At 39.5% G+C, this 6475-nt stretch overlaps 1 long non-coding RNA gene across 1 annotated transcript in view; it reads right to left on the bottom strand.

Moving 5' to 3' along the window:
- Positions 1–3109: 3109 nt before the first annotated feature.
- Positions 3110–6475, bottom strand: part of LOC103598799 — a 3734-nt gene continuing 368 nt past the window's right edge. Inside the window, exons 2-3 of the long non-coding RNA XR_551230.1 lie at positions 5645–5812; positions 3110–3820 (exon numbers count right to left, since the gene is read on the bottom strand). This is a non-coding gene — a long non-coding RNA (uncharacterized LOC103598799). The remainder of the gene's footprint in view (positions 3821–5644; positions 5813–6475) is intronic.

Raw genomic sequence — 6475 nt, 5'->3', positions numbered from 1 at the left:
CACTGGCAAAAAGACTTTCCTATTGCAGATATTGGTGTGTTTACAGAGCTGCAAGAATATATGATTTGAAGTCATAAGGCCTAGGAATGAGTCCTTTTCTGCCACTTAGATGTACAATATAATCCTGGAAAATCACTTAACCTCCTTGAGCTTTGTTTCCTTTTGGGTAAAATAAACATAAGAATAATGCACACCTCACAAGGCCTTTTTGAAAATCAACTGTAGTAAATGCATTGAGAAAGCACTTTTCACAGAATAATACAAATATGGATCATTTGTTTCATTGTTAAGATATTTTTTTTTTTCCCTGTTGTACATTTTGGTAGCAAGTCAGCTTAATTCTCTACGATCCATTTGGAGAGTTACGATAATAATCTATAATAAAAAAAGGTGTGTTAACTATTTAATTAAAAGATTCATCTACTCATTCAACAAACATTCACAGTATTTCTACTGTGTGCCAAGTACAGTAAGAGATACTGAGATAAAGGACCAGTGCCTTTCCTCATAGAAGTTATAGTGTAGCGAATAAGAAATGGGATACACACTAGTGTCATGTAAGCTGTTACACTCTCTGAAGGAGCACATGAGTTAGATATCATTTTGAAGAGGTTAGGCAATGGTTCCTGGGGGATATGACTCTTGAGCTGACCAGTTGATAACTGCAGAAAAGAAATGCATCAAGGTAAAACACACTAAATTCTGAAAACTAAAAACATCTGAGCAAGACTCTGGAGTCAGTTAATGTTAAGATAGCACGAGATGAGGTTTACAGTGTAGAGTAAGTTGAGATCCTGAACAGTTCAATATTCTCATCTAAGGACTTATTTCTGAAAAAACAGAAGACTGTAGAAAGGGGTTGTGACATGGTTACAAATTCATTAAAAAACAACACTCCAGGGCCGGCCCGGTGGCGCACTGGAGAGTGCGCCACTTGGGAGTACGGCGGCGCTCCCGCCGAGGGTTCGGATCCCATGTGGAGACCGGTTCCCGCTCACTGGCTGAGCGTGGTGCGGGCGCAGCACCGAGGGTTACGATCCCGTTGCCGGTCCCTGGGGGTGGGCACGACACCAAGGGTTGCGATCCCGTTTCCGGTCAGTTAAAAAAAAAAAAAAAAAAAAAAAAAAAAAAAAACACTCCAAAAGGCATACAGATTACAAAGAAAAAAGAAAGAAAGAAAACTGGCCCTATTTACAGGTGACATGATTGTACACATAGAAAACCCATGAACTAAGGAAGTTCAAGAAAATTGCAAAATACAAGATCAATACACACAAACCAGTTGCATTACTCTATACTAACAATGAACATAAAGAAATTGAAATTTAGAAAACCACAATACTATTTAGAATTGCTCTAATGGTAATAAAATAGGCATAATTCTAATAAAACATGTACAATATCTGTATCCTGAAAATTACAAAATGCTAATAAACAAAAAAGTCCTAATTAATTGTCAAAACATACCATACTAATGGGTTGTAAGACCCAACATAGTGAACATGTCAATTCTCCCCAAATTGATTTATAGGTGTATTTATAATGCCTGTTTTAATTTCAGTGTTTTTTACAGATATAGACAAGCTTATTCTAAATTTTATATGAAAAGTTAAGGATCTACAGTAGCTAAAACAATTTTGAAAAAAAAATTATAAAGCTGAAGGAATCACTTTACTTGGTGCTGACTATACAACTCTTGTAATCAAGAAAGGGTGGTGTTAATGGGGGTGTAAACAATTTGATCAGTGGAACAGGATGGAAAACTTAGAAATGGATGTACACAAATATGTCCAACTGATTTTTGACAAAGGCACAAAAATAACTTAATATAGGAAGCATAACCTTTTCAATAAATGGTGCTAAAGTAACTGGATATCCATAGGCAAAAAAAGAAAAAAAAAATGAACCTTGATCAAAACCTCATACCTTACACAAAAATTAACTCAAAATAGATTATGGACTTAATGTTAAAATATGAAACTATAAAACATTTAGAAAAAATAAAGAAAATCTTTCGGACAAAGGGCTAGGAAGAGTTCTTAGACTTGATGCCAAAAGCATGATCCATAAAAGAAAAAAATATTGATAAATTGGACCTCATAGAATTAAAAACTTTTGTTTTGACCCTGTGAGAAGGATGAAAGAACAATCTACAGACTAGGAGAAAACATTTGCAGACAAATATCTGAAACAGAACAATTATTTGGAATATACAAAGAACTCTCAAAAGTCAACAGTAAAAAAACAAACATTCCAATTAAAAAATGGGCAAAAGACAAGGAACACACATTTAACTGAAGAGTATATACAGATGGCAAATATGCACATAAAAATATGTTCAACAAAATTAGCAATTAGAGAAATGCAAATTAAAACTACAATGAGACATCACTACTGTCAAAGATAAACAAAGCTGAGGAACACTGAAGTGGTAAGGTCAGATTTTAATCAGTAACATACTGTTGCAATAGGGAAAAGAGTCCAGCATGAACCAAACTGTTCAGTTTGTACAGAGGTAACTGGGCTTTTCAAAAGGAGAATAAGGGAATATGGATGGGCTGAGTGAGGGGGGTGACTCAGTAGAGTCAGAAAAGAGAAAAATTACAAAAATCAAATAGGGAGATAGGCCATATGAAATCCATCTGGGTTTGTTACTGGTGCTTACCCAAGTTAAGCTCCTATTCTCTAACAGAGACTAGGGGACAGGAGGCCTGTGTTCAGGTGTTGGCCAGAACAAGCATAAATTCTTTTGGCAGACTTAACTTTTCTGAGGCAAGTATGTAACCTTAAAAGGTTATATACTGTATCATTCCTCTTAGATAAGATTCTTGAATTGATACATTACAGAGAAGAACAAATTAGTGGTTGACAGGAGTAAAGAAAGTGTGAGGGAGGGAGGTTGTGACTATAAAAGGGGACCTTTCTGATGGTAATGTTCTATATGTTTATTGTGATGGTGGTCACACAAATGTACATGTGAGATAAAACTGGATATAACTAAATATAAACACAAAAGTTGGTGTTTGTAAAATGGTGAAATCTGAATAAGGCTGGTGTATCTGCTATAGTCTGAATGTTTGTGTTCCCCCAAAATTCATATGTTGACTCCTAATCACGAATGTAATGGTATTAGGAGGTGGGGCCTTTGGGAGGTGATTAGGTCATGAGGGTAATGATAACATCAGAGTCCTCATAATTGGGATTAATGCCCTAATAAAGGAGTCCCCAGAGATCTGCCTTCTCTTTCCACCATGTGGAAAAGACAACTAGAAAGCACCATCCAGGAACCAGAAAGCAGGCCCTCACCAAACACCAAATCTGCTGCCTCCTTCATCTAGGATATTCCAGCTTCAAGAACTGTAAGAAATAAATTTCTGTTGTTTATAAGCCACTCAGTGTATGGCATTTTGTTATAGCACTTTGAATGGACTGAGAATATCAATGTCAATTTCCTGATTGTGATTATATATGATAATGTGCAAGATGTTACATTAGGTGCTAGGTATAAGGAATCTCTATTATTTTTACATCTGTGATCAATCTGTAATTATCTCAAAATAATTTTAAAAAATCACTCTAGGCACAGTGTAAGGGTAGACTGGTAATGAAAGTGCAATATATAATATAACAGTTACTGGGTCATTGGATGAGTGTGTGTCTTTGCTGGGGAAAAGCAGTGAAGAACAAGATGACCACCAGGTTTCTTTGTAGAACTTCATTGTCCAGGAGAGAAAAGAGAAGTAGATAATCAAAGAAGAGGGGTGATGAATTCAATTTTGATCTTGCTGAGTTTGTTTTCCATGTAGTCAGCAAGCAGAGGCTATAACGAGAAGACAAAAGGAAAGAACAGTAATTCCTGGGAAAGGGAGATGTATACAGTGCTCTGCTGGATTTTTTATACCACTCTTCATGTAGCATTTCAATGCATAAATAAATATTAAAATGTCAGAGTCACATGCCTATCAGGACAAAGAATTTTTGAATTCAGAGGCAAGAATACAAAAAACGTGTGTGGGAATTCCAAGTAAAGTCTGGTTAAAATGAATTGCATTAGCATTTTGCATTTAAGTAAAAAGGAACTAATATTGAGTACCCTCCTGGTGCTAAGTACTACATCACTATTCAGAAGTATCATCCTGTTTAATCCTCACAACAGGCCTAAAAAGTTGTTTTATTATATACAACTTCTAATCCTGGAAGTAAAGTAATTTGCCAAATGAAACAAAGCCAATAAATATTTCTTGGGCTAGAATTTGAATACAGATGTGTTTAAGTTTTAAGCCCACATTCTTTCCACTATATCAAAATGCTTGTTGAGAGTGGGGGAGGGCAGATCATAATACCTTCTTAAAAATTGTAAATACTGTATTCTTAATTGTTTGAGGCTTTTTGTGGAGTTAAACTCCTACTTTTATATTTGTAAATGTTCAGATTCCTAGGGGGAAGTTTTAAAGGCTCTATTTAGGTTGCCTGCCCCATCTTTACAGGATGGCATGACAATACTGGCAGTAACTGAATATTCATGGCTCTCCATTCTCTGGATGCCATGCCCAGCATCTGTCATGGGGCTGCATTATTCTCTGGATTAGGATGGAGTTAATTTTCTTATGTTAACTGGTAGGTTATCCCCTCCTTCCTATCTACCAGTTAACACGATGTTTGTGTGTTTGTTTTCAGGTATGCAGGCTCTATGGATTCGTTAACAAGCATCTTTCACTTCAACTAATACGAATAGATAAACAGCAGGTGTCTTACGTTCCGTGTGTTCAAACTTACATGGTGCATTAGCTCCGACTTCAATAATTACTAACACAGTATTCCCTAAACACTACATCTGTAAACAAATAAACAAAAATACCTTCCATTTCTACAGAAAACCCTGTAGATTATAAGATTTTGTTTCCAGTCTCTAGTGATTTGTTACACTCCATTTTAGTTCATATATTTTCTTTAAGGTATCTCATTTCAGATGTTTAAGGTTGACACATCATGCTTATAATCTCTAGGGATTGAAAGTCAATTTTAGGAACAGTACATCACAGTCCACTTACTTTTCAAACCAAGGTAGTCAAACCAAGCCTTGAAAAGTAATTTTCAGGTAGAAATTAGTCTTCTCTTCTTAATCAAAATAGATGAAGTCTCACTATTTCCAAAGTTCTTAATTACTATTATTATGATAATGATTATGATTCAATAATCTGGATTTAATTTTCAAAGGCATTTCAACAGGAAACTCTTCACATCTCATCCCCTATTAATAAAATGCAGACTCAAGCCTGAGTAGTATATCTCACATAAACACTAAAAAGGTGGGTGGCAGCGGGGGATTTGAGGAAGTTTATATGATCAGATTTTCTGCTGGATCAGTTAATTTTGATCCTTCACCTTCCTAAAGCATCCAAACCTTAGGTGCAAGTTGAACTTCTCTCCATTCTCGCCATCTAGTGGTTAGAAATGTTAGGTGTTTGGTTTTAAGGAAGATTCCTAATGACTGGGGGGCGGGGGGACACGAAAAACAAAACGGTTAGCCGCGACAATTTTCTTGACTCTCTCCACCTCACTTACCGCTCACACAGACACCTTTAACTACTTTACCCATTTTAGACATGCACAGCGATGCGCAGAGAGGATGAAGGGGACGCACACTTAGAGACGCACGCTCCTTGACGCTGACATGAAGAAAAAGGTTGTACATCCTCCTGTCATTCGCAAAGGACGAGAAAAGGAGTTGTTGCAAGACCTAGACCGAGGGGACTGCCTGACTTTCTGGCGAGTTGGAGAGAAGCCATGTTAACCCCTGCAACGTTAACATCTGGTTTGAAAAAAATAGAAAAAAGAAAGAGGGACACAACATTTTTGCCTGAGGCTTTGCAGGTCTTGCCACCCAGTCGCCCCTAGAAGACAACCAATTCCTGCGCGTTCCGCTCCACTCACCCTCCTTCCCAGCTTCTCTAGCTCTTCCCCCCCACCCCCTTTTCCCACGCTCGCCTGGAACCGGGACTCGGGAGGGAGAAGAGAGGCACCGGTCCCCTTCCTCCTCTCCTCCACCAAACCACCGCAGCCGGCAGCCGAGCGCGTGAAGCTTCCCTTTGTTCGTCGGAAGCTCGCTCTCCTTCCCTGGCAGATCCACCTGGATGCTCTCCCTCGGTGACATTTTGCGCCGGGGCTGGTGGGTGGCTGGGGTGGAGCGAGAGGAGCCCGAGGGGGCGGGGGCGCAGAAAGGTCAAGCCTAGGGGAAGGCAGGGGACGCCTATCCTAACCTGCGCGGCGGGGCGTGCGCGCGCTTATTTTCTCCTTATTTATTGATCGCACAAGCACAGCGGCGCGGGGAGCCGGGGGGAGATGCAGGACCACCCACTGGCGGGGAAACAGCGAGCAGCCCTCCCGCGCCCCCACGCTGCCGAGCGCCTCCTGCCTCCGCGCTCGGACGAGAGCCCGTGCCGGCCTCGGTCCCGGCCCCGCGGCGCCGCCGCCG

Source organism: Galeopterus variegatus, unplaced genomic scaffold, assembly GCF_000696425.1.
Source record: "Galeopterus variegatus unplaced genomic scaffold, G_variegatus-3.0.2 Scaffold2742, whole genome shotgun sequence".
NCBI lineage: Eukaryota > Metazoa > Chordata > Mammalia > Dermoptera > Cynocephalidae > Galeopterus > Galeopterus variegatus.
This window is presented reverse-complemented; position numbering and strand designations above follow the sequence as displayed.